Source organism: Lygodium microphyllum, chromosome 2, assembly GCF_053477565.2.
Source record: "Lygodium microphyllum isolate KBCC chromosome 2, Lygodium_microphyllum_v1.1.10, whole genome shotgun sequence".
Taxonomy (NCBI): Eukaryota; Viridiplantae; Streptophyta; class Polypodiopsida; order Schizaeales; family Lygodiaceae; genus Lygodium; species Lygodium microphyllum.
The window spans coordinates 61,423,866-61,441,071 of NC_141136.1; the positions used below are offsets into that span (position 1 = coordinate 61,423,866).

At 44.6% G+C, this 17,206-nt stretch overlaps 1 non-coding gene across 1 annotated transcript; it reads right to left on the minus strand.

Annotated features, from left to right (window-relative positions):
* Positions 1-16,762: 16,762 nt before the first annotated feature.
* LOC148039800 (small nucleolar RNA SNORD36) lies at positions 16,763-16,830 on the minus strand. The gene has a single exon (XR_015688722.1). It is a non-coding gene; the product is annotated as a small nucleolar RNA SNORD36 (small nucleolar RNA).
* Positions 16,831-17,206: the final 376 nt, after the last annotated feature.

The following is a 17,206-nucleotide window of genomic DNA, read 5'->3' on the forward strand; positions in this document are numbered from 1 at the left end:
CTTCAAAAGCTTCTAGAGGATCTTACTAACAAGCTTCAAGTTTATATGGAAGATTATATTGGGCATATAGAGAGTCTTGCAGTTGACAATTATGTGCATTACACTTATTCAAGTAACCAATACTCCCAAAACAACTTTGATTACTAGGTGGAACCTAATTGAAAGTAGGTTAATCTTTATCAAATAGTGTGTCCATGGACTTGCTAACTAATATAAATTTGGCATGTGTTAACTATACCTAAATATTAACTGGAATGCAAATTTGTTATATGTCATTGGAAAGGTCTTCAAACAAGGAAACTTGCTATGTAAATTGTAATAAGCTATGATTTGATTTTATGAATTTTTTTCCATAAACCTATTTTCTTAATATGTTATTACTAATGAACACAAAAAATATACTAGATTAACTTGCTTTCACCATGCAATAACTCATCTCTATGTTTTGTTAATTATAAGTGATTCTCCAATATTAGAATATCTTTCTCTACAATAAGATTGAGTAATATCTTACAAAACAATTATAACCATTACCCAAAGATCTCATCAATAAAGAGCTATTGTAGAACAAAGATGTGCTATTGTTTATGAGAGCTTCATGATATAACCTTCCATCCAACCAAAGATCAAGTTTTTTATTTCCTTCAAATCTCCACACATGCTTCTTGGACTTTGAAACACAGTTGAGTTTTGTTCTCATATTCTAGTTGAATAGGAAGATGATAAAGAGCTTTTTTATCGGCAATGTAAAGATGATTAGGTGATTGATTTATAGCTAAGGATGTGATTGAAATATCAATATCAAGAAACTATGTGAATTCAAAGACAAAGAATGAGGAAGCAACTAGCAAAATGGAGAAGAAAGAAAGAAGTGAATGATGATGGAGGGAGACAAGAAAAAGAAAAAGAAAAAACAAATTGAAAGGTTTATTGGACCAGCCATTGTCACTTTTATGGAGGCCCATATTTCTAAATTTGATGTAAGCCACAAGAATGTTATGATAATGATGTTTTACAAATTAAGGCATGCTTATTTATTTAAAAATAAATGTTTAAGAAAACCATAAAATGATTTTTTTACCCCCAATATTTTCCCTCTCTAGGATCTCTTACAAGGCTTTTTTGAAATCTCAAAACTCCCCTAATGCTTTATTGAGCAAAATAATAAGTGGAGTCTTGTTGACTTCTCTTTTGGTAGAAAGGCCATTGGCACATGTTGGGCTTACAAGATAAAAAGGAAATCTGATGGGTCTATTAACAAAACCAAGGCAAGGGTAGTTTCAAAGGGATGTGCTCATAAAAAGGGAATTGACTATAAGGACACATTTGCTCCTACATCTAGGATGACCATAATTAAATGTGTGATTACTATGGCTGCTAATTTTAGTTGGATGCACACCAATTGGATATAAAGATAGCATTTTTGAATGGAGATTTGAAAGAGGATGTATATGCTGCACAAGCTCCAAGCTTTGTTGTGTAAGGCCAAGAGCACAAGGTTTGCAGAGCTGAATTAAGCCTTCTATGGCTTAAAATAGGCTCCACGTGCTTGGTATTCCAAGATAGATGCATTTGTAACTGCATAATAGTTCCAAAATAGCCCAATTGAACCCACCCTCTACATCAAGAGGAAAGGGGGATTTGATCATTAATCATTTTTTATGTAGATAATATGCTACTCATTTGGACCAAATGAGATAACATTTGCAGATTTCGATGTTGAATTGTAGTCTACTTTTGATATGTTAGATATGGGGCTAATTCACTATTTTTTGGGGATTCAATTCACCCAAAATTAGCATGGTAATGTTATGTCTCAGTCATAGTATATTTAGAAGTTGCTAATAATGATTAACATGCAAGATTGTAAACCTATGAGCACACCTATGGAAACAAGGCTAAAGCTTTCAATGCATGATGGCAGTGATCTATCAAATGTTACTATTTATAACCAAGCTATTGGTTGTCTCATCTACTTGTGCAACACCCATCCTAACATATAGTATGCAATATCGTAGGTGAGCAGATACATGCATAGTCTAAGGACACTACACTGGCAAGCAATGAAGTGTACTTTATCTATTTGTAAGAAACATGGTTATATGGTTTACTATTTCCTAAGGGGACATGCCTGCAAATGCATGATTACAATGATTTGATTGTGCTGGTGATCATGATACAAGGCATCTACTTGTGGACAATGTTTCTTTCTTGGCTAGTCATGCATTTCTTGGCTAAGCAAGAAGCAACCTACTATGGCTACCTCATCTTCTGAAGATGAGTGTACAAGGCAACTTTCATAGCAACAATCAAATGTGTTTTGTTGCATCGTGTATTGATTGATCTTCATGTTTGTGTGAGTTTCTTACTCGAGCACTAATATACATAGACCACTTATTGCTTCAAGCAACTCAAGCCAAGTGCAATGACTAGCTCTCACCATAGCCGTACATGCTCTCACACCTACGAGTGTAGTGAGCTTTGATCCTCAAGGTCCAAACTCCATGCTCCATTGTTGCGTACAAGAAGAAGAAGAAGAAGAAGAAGAAGAAGAAGAAGAGGGGAGAAGGTGGAGAGCATCTCCACCACGATCCCTCACCCTCACACACTCACCCCACACTCCTCACACTCCCTCTCTCAAGCACTGTAGTGGGAGCTCACGCTCAACCGCCAAGACCCACGGATCGCTTATTACTTCAAGCATTTCAAGTGAGCTCTAATGGGTATCTCTCACCTAGCCAATGCGTCGTCAATCCTATGAGTGTAGTGAGCTTACCTTGATGCCGATACGAGTTGCCTCCTCTCTCGCACACCCTGGTAGCTCCATGATCCTAGATGCGAGCTTAAGCATCCTAAAGCCTCCTCCATCTCCAAGCTCCATCCTCCATAGCCGTGCGCGCGAGAAAAGAGAAGAGAAGAGAAGAAGAGAAGAGGAGATGGTGAAGAGCTTCACCCTCTTGATGTCAAGATTGTGGGAGAGAAGGAAGGAGTCTCACTTGTAGCTTTCTTGCTTGCACAATGGGGGAATACACACACAGGTGGAGGCTGAAAACAGTTTTTCTCTTCTTAGTTGTGTAAGCCAAAAAGAACTCTAGTACATAGAAATAGAAGAACCCTATATATGGGTCTCAAACCGAACTCAACTAACTAAGGTGGCATACTAACTGAGCCACGAACTAGAGTAGATAAGGATAGCTATCATCTAGCTATTATTCATGGGCGGTGTACCAACCGCATCTGCAACAACTGACAAGTCGGTGACATAAATGCACAACGGTGACCCTGACATATCAGTACTCCCGGCGGTGGTGAAAAGCTGAAAAAATGAAGCCCATGTGTTTAGGACCCTACTACGATGAACTTAAGTAGTGGAAACGGTAGAATTTGCCAGTTTAAGGTTTCAAAGGAATGGCTTCGAACTGGGTTCAAATGTTTTCATTTCGTCCCATTGAACTAAGCTTATACGAGTGGAGCTCGATATCTCAACACTTGATCCCTCACTCTCACACACTCACTCCTTCACACTCTCACACACACTCTCTCAAGAGCACACACAAGCAAGAAGATGAGGAGAAGAGAAGAAGAAGAGAGCTCTTGTTAGCCACACACCAAAGAATGAGCTTCCATTCATTTTTTGAACTTTATATACAAGCCCTAAAATCCCATGGGCACCCATCCCTTTTTTACATGATCGGCCATTGTGGCAAGGTCTTTTTTTCATTTGCCTCTTCTAGCCTTATGCCTCTAGCCTACAGCCGTCTAATATTTTACAATTGGCATAGGAGGGAGCTTGGCACTCTTTTACAAGAGTTTTCCAAGTTTTTTGAGGCGCCTTTCATTTAAAATTGTGCTTTTTTCGCTAGCTTAGCTTTGGAGGTTGCCTGAGTGTCTTTGCTCTTTTTTCATGTTTTTTTTTTACTTTTTCCTTCCTTTTTCCGCCATCTCGACTTGGGGTTAATATTACCCCCTCCTAGATGGGTGCCAGTCCCATGGCACTTTTGTGTTGTTGTAGGTCGGCAGGGCAATTGACCAAATGGTGTAAAGGTGAGGGCCACTTGGAGACTCAGGTGCTTGTGGAAGCTATGAAATGTTTTTTGTCGGAGAATCCAAATGGATATTGCGTGGTTGACGGGGGCATCCAAAGTTGATGGTTTGTTGCTTTTTGTGATTCCTGAAAGGAGAAGGTGCAGTGCTGTTCCTAAGGGGAGTGTCTACCTCATTGTGCTCGTGCTAGTGGAATGGGGAGATGGGTCTAACAGCAGGCAAGCTTGGGTGATGTCCCACACTTGAGGACCCCATTTGTGCCAAGGGAGGTGCAGTGCAAGTGGCTTAGGGTGATAGGTCTAACCATAGGCGAGTGTTACCTCCCTAGGTATGTCCTGCCCTTGATGTGCCCTAAGCGTGAAGTGGGGGAGCAAAAGGCCTAGGGGGTTAGGAGTGGAGCCGATCGACCGAAGCCACCGGGCACATCTAACTTGAGAACCCCTAGGTGTAGTGATCGTGCTTTATGTGGTGGTAAGTGCTTCTGCAAGTGGGCTATGTTGTCTAGTCCAGTGGAGAGTGTTTTTCACGCTTTTCCTTTCATGCTATTATTTTCTTCACTTTTACTTTTTTTTTTTGAAGTTACAGTAGTGAAATGATAGCTAGGGCCTAATTCTCTTCATCTAAATGAGGAGGGGAAGGGGGTCGGATGGATTTGCTCAAAAATTGGTAGCTTTGCATGTATCCTTTCAGATTCATGCAGACGTGGAGAGAGGTGGTGGAGAGAAAAGGGTGATTGCATCTAGTAAACTGGCTGTCATTCATGTCTTCTAGGAGGACTAGGCAAAAAGAGGGGAGGAGACTAGCCCTCATAATTAGACGAGCCACGGCATAGCTGTCAATGGCATTAGGGTCGAAGAAGAGGGGAGGCAGGCCGCACTCTTGTGGAGTTGGGTCCTGCTTAAGTAATAGCTTAAGTAATCTAAGGTAATTACATGTAGTTACAAAAGCTAGATCGGGGCATGAAGAGAAATCTGTGAGTAAGCGTGTCATAGAGTCATCTAGGCTTTCTGAGTTAAAGAGGAGGGCATGTTTGAAGGATACTACATTGGAGTTATAGATAATGGGAAAGTCGTAACGCCCATGGAGGGTGGCATCAAAATCCACACCTACCCTTCGAGGGTATGCCATGTATGTGGGGTTGTTCCTCTCGAAGGGCAGCATGTTACAAAACGCCATCTAGGCGAGCATACTAATGTTACATACTCATCTCCTCCACAAGGGTTGGCTTTTATAGACATGTACTGTATGTGGAACTTCAAAAACTTTGTTTTGCCAGTAGTCGGCCTCTTCAGTTCCCCAAGGGGTGGGGGTCTTCTCTCTCTCTTCTAGCCACTTTTGCCCTAGTCGGCCACCAATCGCGATCACCTTCTCCATCACCTTAAGCAGCAAGACCCTCCGTAGGCTGTTGGGCAAGAGAAAGCTAAAGATGAATGGATCTTTTTCTTTCTCTCGTCTCTCCCAAACCACTAGCTCTGTGTGGAATCTAGTTGGGATGTCATCAGGGCAAGGTGGGAGGGGTGCGGACGGCTGCACGGCTAGCTTGGCCCTTAACTGCTTCCTGGCTTCTTCAACTAACTTCCTACATCTCTCTTTAAGTGCGGCTTGTCTCTCTACAGATGGGTCCTTTTGTTGTTGCTCTTGAGACTGCGGCGAGGGGGGTTGTGGGATCACATCCTCTCTAAATCTGCCCATGTCAAATTCGAGTTCTGCTTCCTCCCCCTACCGGTCTCCTTGTTGTGCTCCCTCTTCAAATCCTATGGCATCTATTTCCTGGGGGGTTAGGCCAGCCAGCAGTAGGTATTTCCTTTGCTCTTCCAGGCTTAGTCTAACCTCCGCAGGTTGGGGTGGCATCTGCAGTCCTACATGCAGGGCTCTGCGTGCAATGTTAAGCTTCTTTTGTGCCACCTCCAACGATTCTCCCTCCTCTGGGTGGGTGGTGTCCATGATTGTGTTGAGAAAGGCCTTTTGTTGGGCACCGAAGGCCACATGGGCGGCTTCTACCTTGTTCTCTGTGATGATATTCTCTTTTTCCACTAGAGCAAGGCGCTATGCCAGTGTCTTCACCCTTCTTTCATTCTATGTGGCCCACTCCTCTGCTCTCTTGTTCATCTCTTCTAGGCTCTCTCCTTGCCTTAGAGCCAGGGTCGTGAGCCTTTGTTCTTGGTCTTCCCGTTCTTTGACCAGTTTCTCCTGTTCTTCTTTTTTGGAGTTTAGCTAATCAGTCAAGGACTCAATCTCGTTCTGCTGCTGCTCCATGTTCTGTTTTCTTTCCTCGTCCCTGGCATTGAGCTTAGCCATAAGCGCTTCAACTTTGGCGATTTTTGCAATGAGCTCCTCATAGTGCATGATCACGAGCTTGTGTTCTCTCCGCACTTTCACAAGTTCCTGTGTTTCATTGTCTAGTAGCTGCCTCTAGTGCTCTTCCCTATCGTCCTTAGCCTTCACTTCTTGCTTGAGATCCGAGATCTCCCTTTGCTGCATGGCTATCATTCTAGTTTTGTCGAGTTGAAAGGCAGCTCTATTGACTCCTTTTTAGCTGCCAACTCAACCACAGCTATCTTTCGTTCCTCCTTAGCTTTCTCCAATTGGGAGAGTAGCTTGGCGACGTACTCGTCGTAGTTAGCTGATGGCATCATCGGTGTGGATTGGTGATGTCGAGGCTTCCACCTTTTGCTGTTTAGGGTCTTGCCTTGATTCTGCATCAGTGGCTGGCCTCTTTTGCCCTGTGGCCATAGTTTCGGTGCTTTGTCCCTGGGCCATTTCTTTGTTGATGAAGTATTGCATCCATGCCACGAAATTCGAAACATCGGCACTGGTCGGGATGCTAGGGGTGATGGTGGTTGGTTCAGTGGGAGGCACCATGAGGGGAGGAATCGGGTGAATTGGGGCTTTGCCCTTGCCCTCAATGATAGCGGGTGGCACGATTTCCGGTGCCTGTGTGTTAGAACCAGGCCCTTCTTCTCTTTGTGGGCTCAGATTCCCCAATTCATTTGCCCTGCTTTGTTGTTCGATAGACCGACGTGTAGCCTTAGCCAAGTCTTCTTCCTCCTTTCTTCTTAGTTCCTCTTCTTCGTCAGCGGCTTTTCTTTGCCTTTCCGCTTCTGTTTTTAGCGTTCTTCCTCCTTTTTGTCTTTTTCTTCCTTTTTCTTCTTTTTTCTCTCCTCAGCCTCTTGTTTTGACACCTTATTTGCCTTCTGTAATTCCTCCTTTTCCTTTTCTTCTTCATGTTTCTTCTTCTTCTCCCTCTCCTTGGCCTCAAGGGATTCTTTTTTGGCCCTTTCCAAGTCCTCTTTCTTCTTCTTGCGGCCTTCGTCATCCTTTTTCTTCCTTTGGGTTGTTTTCTTCTTGGGTTTCTTGGTCGTCTTCTTGCTTTTTTGTTCTTCCCCTTCTTCCTCGGTCTCGGTTCTGTCGGTGGGCCCTTCTTTGTCCTGGTGAGGGGGCGACCTATCTGGCGTTTCTCCTTCTCCTTCTTCTGCATTCTGTGTCTCTTTTACTACCTCCTGGATGAGCGCAGTCAAGATGCTTTCGTAGTAGCCGATAAATGAGGCCTTGGACGAGGCCTTCTTCCTTTCTGTGGCCTTGGAAGCTGGAGACTCTCCACCTGTTGGCTCACTTCCCAAAGCCAGTGCTTTAGCCTCTTGGTCGATGGTTTTGCAGACATACCCACTCCAATCGACTTCATCTAAGGTGTGGATTGCTACATTCTCTAGCACAAGCATGCTGATTCGATGCAGTAAGGCGTTGTAGCACTGGCTGGAGAAGAGCACATGCACTAGCTTTGCCTATAGCCTGGCTTCAGCATCAGGGATGTTGTGGATGATGATATCGTCATTGGTTAGCACCTCCTCTCTTTTCATTTTCAGCATGGTGTAGACATCCCTTTTCTTTTTTTTCTCCATCTTCAGTTCCAATCCCAATGCCTTCTCCACCAAGGCTGGGTTCAAGTGCACTTGTACCTGTTTAGCATTTTCTCCCCTTCCCACCATCACGGTGCCGCACTCCTGGTTGGGGTCATATGTCACGAGGAACTCCACATACTTCGTGTGGTCAGGCTCTTGAGCAAAATTCTCCAGGTACTTGGTGAGGTTGCACTGTTCGACGACTCTCTTGACTGCTTCCTCCTTCGACACTACTTCTTTGATGTTACGGATGGTCCAAAACTTCAGCTGATTGTAGGCACGGTTTTCTAGGGATATGCCATACTGCGCTCTTTCCTCCTCCATGAACGGGAGTTGGTGGGCACGGTCTTGTTGACCGTGACATTTTATGTTCGTGTCATAAACCGTAATTTTCATTAGTGGTTTCCACGTAGTAATTTGTTGATTGTTGAAAAAGAAAAACTCTATGCTTTTTGAATGATTTCATTAAGAACCAATGTAGATTTTCCTTTTCAGACTTTGACTTTTTGCCCTTTACTTCAAAGTTTCCATGCCCTTTTTCCTACCCCATCCGTTTTTCATAATATATGTTTATGTGTTTCACTAATTTTGATTTGATTCACCTTACCCCCTCCCCTTCCAGCTTGAGAAGAATCCTTCCTAGGATTTAGGGTTAGAAGGGCAAGGGCGTTCGGCATGGTGGTGTAGGAGTTACTTGTGAAGGAGCCAATCATAGAACTGGGGGTTGTATTCTAAGTGAGCTTTGTGGTCCAGATCAAAGGGTCAAATCCCCACTTGTGTGATATATGTGAGAACATCTGTTAGGAAGTCACCAGAGTTGACACGGCTAGCAATGTGTAACTCTTCCTCAGTCAACAAGCGATTGAGGTAGGGGTGTCCTTTGATGTGTTCTTCTATGGGTCGGCCCCGAAGAGTGGTTAACACTCTATACAAGGTTGGTGCGACATATGTGGGGTCGTATTCCGCTGTTTTGATAGCACGGCGCTACTCAGCATTGGTCATTATGCAGCACCCTTCAACTTCCCATTGTAGCCTAAGAGTGTACCAATGCCTCAAGAACGGGGAGTCAATATCAGCGAGCTTTGATAACGCTGTGATTTCTTGATCAGTGATAGCAGAAGTGCTTTGCTGATCGTATGAGGTGATGAGGCGCTGTTTGATGGCTTGCTCCTTGGAGATCTCGCTGTTGAGCAATTCAGAAGCTGAGCGAGAAGCTTTTGCGAATGTGAATTCAAAGGTCTCCCGAGAGCATGGCATCGTTTTAACTTCAGTTGCAAAGGGTTCCTCTGCTAGCGACATGAAGGTGGTGTCTAGTCGTTTAATGCATTCCACCACGTCATCCTCGGTGTCCTGAATGAGATCGGCGGCCTGCATTCATTGGAGGGCGTAAGGCCGACGGGTGGTCGAGGTTTGCTAGAACTAGAGCCTGTGACAACGAAGAGTTGCGGTTGGGAGTGTTCTTGAGTCTGCGGTTGGGATGCTTGGATTATGGGTGGATTAGGAGTAGCCACGACGGACGGACTGCTGCATTCAGGTTGGATTTGGGGAGTCGGATTGACTTGGTTAGGTGATGACTTTTGTGACGGAGTCTGTTGTTTGGGCCGATAGGCTTGTGTGACTCTCTTGGGTTTAGGCGTTGATGAGTTGAATGGCTGTGGTTTTGGAGAGCACTGGGGCTTATGGTTTGGAGGGTTTATGGGACTTGGGTTGATCAAGCTTGAGGGCGGCATATGAGTAGTGCCTTTGGCCATGTAGGCCTTAGGGATCCATAGCCAGATGTTTCCCACGTAGTAGCCTTACGCATGCAAGAGGGCTTTAGGGACCCATCTTTGCTTGATCATGCGGCGCTTTCTGTGACTGCGTCTTGGCCTCCTAGGTTTAGAGTTTTTGGTTTTATGAGGATAGGAGAGTTGACTCCTAAGCGGCGGTTGCGGCTGCTTAGGTTGCCATTGAAATCTAGGCTGTTGGGCCTTAGGTTTTGCTGTTGTGGGCTGTGATTCATGAAATCTGGGAGGCGGCAGCCACACACTACCCCGTCCTTGGACTTGGTTACAGATATTTCTACCGATCGCGTTGCAGACAGTAATGAGGTCGCACAGCCCTTGCTGAAAGCTGTGACAATGTGAACGTTGCCTATTGAGAGGTGGATGCGCTGCGACTCATAATCAACATTGCAGTGAGTTTGTTTTTTGAAAGTTTGCCCGAGCAGCGACTCTGTGCCTGCTTTTTTAGCATTTGACAACACGTAAAAAATCATTGGGATAGGCTCAGACTCGATAGAAACGGCGGCTCTGCACTTGCCGAGAAGTGCGTAGAAATGGGCCCCATATGGGCTTAATTTTGCATTAGTGGGTTGAAGTGGTGGTCTGCCAAGTTGAGTCCAATGATTGTGAGTTAAGACATTGAAGTTTGCTCCCTCGTCGATCTAAGTGTTGAAAGCGCATGTTTGTTTTGCAGTGACCGTGATATGGAGGTATGCGGGCTCTACGACTTCCTCATTCTCATCATCAATCTTAGTGATTGTGGCCACTCATATCTTGACATGCGGTTTTAACATCAGGGGCTCGTGCAAAGGATGGGTGGGAAGGTAGTACTTCTTGACATGACTATCATTGAAGAAGCCTATGCCCTCACCGTCTAAGGTCTCAAGCTCGACATTGCCTGTGCGGCTGATCGCAGAACTTTGAAAGGTCCAAGACCTCTAAATTTCATATTCTGCTTATGCCCCTTAACTGAGTAGAGGAGCATTAAGTCGCACTGTTCAAAGTCGCACTGCTTGACATGCTTGTCAAACCAACTCTTGCGTCGGGCCTTCTCACATATAAGCACATGGGTGGCTAGAAGGCAAGTCTCTGAGAGGCGTTCGAGTTCGACCAGGTGTTGCGTCCATGCTTCCTTCCCTTCCCATCATTCTTGAAGTGCTATTCTCATGCTAGGAATGAAGAATTCTAATGGTAGAACCGCTTCAGTTCCATAGGTTAGCCTGAAGGGGGTTTGATCGCGACAGCCGTTTTATAAGCTGTGCAGTAAGTCCACAAAGCTACCATCAGCTTCTTGTCCCAGTCTCGCTGCGTGAGGCTGAGACCACCTTGGTCAGGACATTGACAAGAATCTTATTCGTGGATTTTGCCTGACCGTTTGCCTGAGGGTAGTATGGCAAGGATTTGCGATGGATGATGAGAAAGGTGGACAGGAGATGCACTATCACTTCGTTGATGAAATGCGTGCCTTGGTCACTGACCAGTTCAATGGGGTAGCCGGATCGCAAGATCACTTGCTCCCATAAGAACTTGCCAGTCATCCTAGTGTCATTTTTTTGTGTCACTCTTGCCTCTACCCATTTCGTGAGGTAGTCCGTGGCCACAATGATGTACTTGGCCTGTGAATACTATGCCGTAGGACTGATGGATCCTATGAAGTCAATTCCCCATTTTTCGAAGTTTTGTCGTGCAATAACTGGGGTCAACTCCATATGATCCTTACGAATCGGGACTTTTGTCCGTTGGCACTTGTCACAATGCTTGATGAATCGCGCTGCATCGTGGAAAAGCATGGGCCACCACAGTTGAGATTGCAACACCTTTCATGCTATCGTATCTCCGCTAAAGTGCCCTCTAGCAATGCTACTATGTGCCTCTGAGAGCACATCGTGCATCTCATGTTCTCATATGCATCTGCACAGCAATCCGTCTTGCCCCAGCCTATAGAGTTGGCGTACGATTAGCTGCTGATAGGGCTGGATCTTAAGGATTAATTGCCTAAGTCGGGATTTTTCTATCGGTCGATTAGGCAGTCCGTGTTCAAGCACTTGGACTATGTCATCCGTCCAATATGGCGTTAGATTAGCCTTGAATAAATCTCTCTCACTGGACAGGTTAAATAGAGCGTCGGGTAATTTGTCAACAATGCCTTATCTAGCAGCTTCTCCCGCGGGAATGCGTGACATATGGTTAGCCATGTAGTGATGTTTTCCTTTTCGTACAACCACGGAGAAGTCGAATTCCAAGTGCAGAAGGAGCCACCGAGCTATGCGTCCTGTAGCGCAAGGTTTGTTTACTAGATAGAGCAGGGCTTGATGGTCCACAAAAAAGGTAAAAGGTGTGGCCAATAGATATTGCTGAAATTTCTTCACAGCAAACACCATGGCTAATCCTTCTCTTTCTGTCATCGAGTAGTTCATTTCCATCTCAGCGAGTTGTCTGCTAGCAAAGCTCACTGGATAGTCTAAGTTGTGTTCGTCAGGTTGGCACAACATTGCCCCCATGGCAAACTTAGAAGCATCGATATGCACGTGGAAAGTAATGGTCCAATCTGGGGCTTGTAGAATTAGTTCTATGATTAGAGTCTTTTTCAACTCTTCATATGCTCATTGGCATGCCTCGGTCCATTCGAAGACGATCAGCAGCTTGTACAAAGGTCTGGCAATCAATGCATAGTTCAGTACAAACCGCCGATAGTACCCCGCATTGAACTCCCTTGTAGTTGATTGGGGGTGGAAGGTCAACAATAACCTTGACTTTCGAGAAGTCAGTGGAAATGCTGTTCTTCGACACCACGTGCCCTAAGATGCATCCATGCTTTACCCAAAACTGGCACTTTAAGGGGTTCAAGGAGAGACGATATAAGCGACACCGCTCAAAGACTGCGCGAAGTTTGTCTAAGTGTACGATCCAGGTCAAGTGGACACAGAGGTTGTCGACAAAGACTTCCAACTCCTTGCGAAGCATGTCTTTAAAGATGGTGCACATGAGGCGTTGGGAGGTGGCAGGGGCATTAGTCAACCCGAAGGGCATGACTATGTAAGCAAAGACGCCCCACTCAGTGGCGAAGGCAGTCTTGTGCCTGTCCGCAGGATGCACTTGCACCTGGTTGTACCCTGAGAAGCCATCCAGAAAACTGTAGGCTTCCTTGCCTGCCACTCTCTCAAGCATGTGCTTGGTGTACGGCAATGGATAGTTGTCTCTCTTAGTAGCAACGTTCATCTTCTTGTAATTGACCCACACTCGGATTTTTCCATTCTTCTTCATCACGATGACTATGGGCGATACCCAATATGTGTGTTCAATTTTGTAAATGAATCCCACTCTCATCAACTTATCAATCTCCTCTTTGACAGCATGAGTGTGTTTTGGATTCATAGGGTATCACTGCTTGATCGGCGTTGCGTCTGGCGTCATGGGTATGTTGTGAGTCACGACACTCGGATCTACCCCCTTAAGCTCTTCTAAGGATCAGGCGAGCACGTCTATGTACTCTCACAAGAGAGCGACAAGACTCATTTCTTTTTCCTCAGTCAAGTCATTGGCAATGAAGATTGGTCGGGGTGTTTCCCCTTCCTAGGCTAGGTTCACCTCCTTGACCTTGGCTGGTCCCTCGATCGCTTGACCTTGGCTGGTCCCTCGATCGGTTCGCTCGTTTGCCCTTGACGCTTGGCACATAACAGAACTACTACCCTATCCCATTTTTTGAATTTCGTAAATCGTTTAGGGAAGTCTTGCGGTTTTTGCTATTCTTTCGTTCGTGTATCCCTGGGTTATTTTGCCTTTTTCTGCCTTAATCGTCTGCGCCTCAAGTGGACAGGTAGGTCCCCCTTGGTGCGTCTGGCCGTGGGGCAGCCTAGGGATTTCTGGATCACTATTCGAACTAACCTCCGACTCAGAGTCGAACTCCCCGTCCTCGCTAGAAGAGGTGGTCTCCCTTGGTGGGCGCAGTTCGGACGGTGACTCTGTCCTAAGCACTGATGTCATTCTTGGTTGGGCTAGGCCTGCTTGCTCAAGGTCTATGGCTCCTACATGTTCCAACCAGGCATGATCACATTCCAAGCGCATGACTCCTTGCTCTATCTTGAAGATACTCTTTTTCTGTGGCTTGGAGTCTGCTCGTATTTGCTCTATTTCTTGTCCTTCAGTGTCGTATTCCATGGTATCTACCTCACCCTCACTTTCGTTCACTGAAGGATTGGCAGTCCTCGTATTCATCGTTAGAATCCTCTTCGTTAGACTGCTCGTTGTCTCCTAGGGCTTGGTATATCTCTTGTCATTGGTCAGGAACTAGGGCCCAGTTATACATGAGGTTTAACTCATGCACTCTGGTCCATTGCCACTTGGATTCATCTAAGAGATCTTGGAGTGGTTTGAAGTTTGTAGCTGGATTGCCAGCTAGCTTGTTCGTTAAGTATTCCAGTATCTCCTAGAGTTCCCTTTTGTTCGTTGGGACTTGGAAGTTGATAGGCTTAGGTTTCCCACGAAGGGTTCTTGCCATCATGCAAACTGGTACAGAGGGTGTGTCATTAGACTTGCAGATAGTTTTGATGGCTTGCTCGTACGCCTCATGATCTAAGAATGGCAGGTCGATTGTAGCAAGGATTGCATCCAATCCCGCTTGTCCTTTGGGCATGGGATATACTTGGTCAAGGGTCCATAGGACTTCTTGACCTAGGTGTTACCCTTGAGCATAGCAAAGATGGCATCTAAGTTGACTGGTGAGGTCTCCCAAGTGTCCATCTTTTTTCTCACGACATCTGTTCTATTGCCAATGAAGATTAAGCCGTTACCCCAATCTTTGATGACTCTAGCGTTGCGCATCCAGGGTTGGCCTAATAGGATATCGTAGTCCACTCCCTTCATGACTATAAAGTCCACAGAGAATTCGACACCTACGATCTTCACTGGCCAATTCTTAAGCACCCCGAATGGCTTGACTCTCATACCGTTCGCTAATGTGACATTTAACCTAGCAGTTTCAATAGGTGGGTTTCTCCAAGTCTGAAACACCTCGTGGCTAAGCACACTAACCCCAGCTCCCGTGTCCACGATTCCCTTTCTCGTTGTATCGTCTAGGGCTAGAATCAGTAAGACCGCATGCATCTTGGAACCTTCCCAGAAGGCATTGACGTGTAAGGATTTAGGCATAGAGTGCAGTGTCAAACTCGGCATTTGTGTCTCTGCATCATGGTCATGAAGGTCTGACGTGACATGCTCTCGTGACTCTTCAACCCACTGCTTAAGATCTTGCCATAGGGTGGGATGTTGCCTAAGTAGATCTCCTAGGCTAAGTGTTATAGGGGTAGTCACCAATGTGGTTAGGAGATCATTGGGTGCTCGTCTTTCTCGTAACCTGGATTGTCCTGACCAATGGCTGTGACTGATTTGCGGCCCTGTAGCATCAAGGCTTGGCCTTAGGAGCACTGCTTGTGGTGCAGTTGCTTCTCCCGACTTTGGTTGAGGAGGTGAGATTAGAGTGCTTATGTTGGAGAGATCATCGATCTCATCCTCTATGATGGGCTCAGCGTCTTTTAGATGCTCTTGAGCCTCTTTCACCCATTCCTTTACTTTTTCTATGGCCTCTAACTGTCGCTTCGGATGAGGGTATTCCCTTACCTTAGCACTTCCCTTTTCGGTCGTCTTAGGGGCTGAAGTCTTTGCCTCTGCGTCAGAGACTTTCTTTCCAACAGGCAGAGTTGTAGCACTCTCCGTTTTTAGTGCAATTTTAGCTTCCGACCTCTTCTTCCGCCTGCCACTTTTCTTTCCTATCAAAGCTGCGTCAAGGTTGCTAGGTCCATTGAATTCTTCTCTTCTTGGCAATGCCATTTCCTTCATTTTCAGCCTCTTCTGGTGCTTGTTGATGGCAAGTTTCCCCGGCTGCGCACAAAAAACATGGAGCTCCAAGAGGAACACCAAGGAAAAGGGAATTCTCTTGCAAGAAAATCTATCTTGTAACATCAACAAGCTTTTTTATTATGTTTTATATGATCACAATGAAGAAAAGAACACCAGGCACAACAAATCTTCATGCAGCATCATGTAGATCTCCCACGGATTTGATAGAATTAACCATATTCTTCAATATCTTCACAAAATCCATCAATATAAAAAAGAAAGCAAGGAATACACCATCTTTGAATGGAAATACATCACATAGTATTCATCTTCAATATCTTCATAGTCTTCTTTCTCAATCTCTCATATACAATCACTCTGTTTTTGTAGAATTGGCTATCTCTGACTCTCTCTCTCTCTCTATCAATAACACATCATATCCTCACTACAATCTCTCAAAATCACTCTCAATAATCCTTCTTAGGTCGTGGATACCCCTCCCAAGAGGTATGTCTGATATGAAGAGTCACCAGAGCCACTACAGTGTCCTTTCATAGCTCACTATTGTCACTTCACTCTAGTCTTCACTTGAGTCTTCAACAGCTACTTCTTTCACTTCTTTCAGCTCTTTTGCACTTGTATTCACCTCTTTCCAAGGCTAGAAAACTTTCCCAAGCTACACTCTCATCCATCAGAACACATATAGAAGCATACAGAACAGTCACAGAATAGTACCAGAACAGCTACAGTACAGAACAGAACAGAACAGAACAGAGACAGAGGCTCTAAAGAAGACCTACAGAAGGTAACAGAAGTCATCAAAACCACATAATTCATACTCAAGCCATTCCAAACTCTCACAAACCATTCAATAAACTTTCACAAGATCTCAATCTTCATCAATCAATACTCCATCCCTCCTTACAGAAGACAATCAGAACAAAATAGAACAAAACAGAAGCTACACAGAAGGTATACAGAACCAATCAGAACCTATCAGAACATCACAGAACCACTAATAAATATCATGAACTTCCAAAACACAATCAATATCATCCAAAACACTCTCAAACCACTTTCAAACCAATCAATCATATCATAAAATCAACCATTCAGCTCTCAAAAACAACAAAAATCAGCCAAAAAACAAGTCATTTCAACACTCAACATATCCCCACACTTAATAAGGAAGCGTCCTCGCGACCCAGGAAAAAGGGAATACAAGTTCAGGTAAAAGCTCAAATTTAATCTTCAATATCTTTTCAAAAAGAATCCATCCACCACGACCCCAACTTATAACTTGTATCTGATATAAAAATACAAAGAAAGGAAAACCCTTTATACATTAACACTTCTTATCAAACTAGAAAATTACAACAAACTTGTGAAGGATATAAGAGTTCTTTTCTTCTTCATCAGCATCAGCTTCAACTCTACAACCACCACCCCATTACCACAATTCTCCAAAATATATATCGCAGAAAATCCAATCCAATAGGAAACCACCACGTTCGTTTTACATAAATGAACTCACAACACAAACACTACACACAACACAACCATCTGAATGACTCCTCCAAAAAGAGAGTTTTTCATTAAAAAGCATCCACCATACATTGGAAAGGTATCAATGAAGATGATCCCTCTTGAAAGATTGATGTTGTC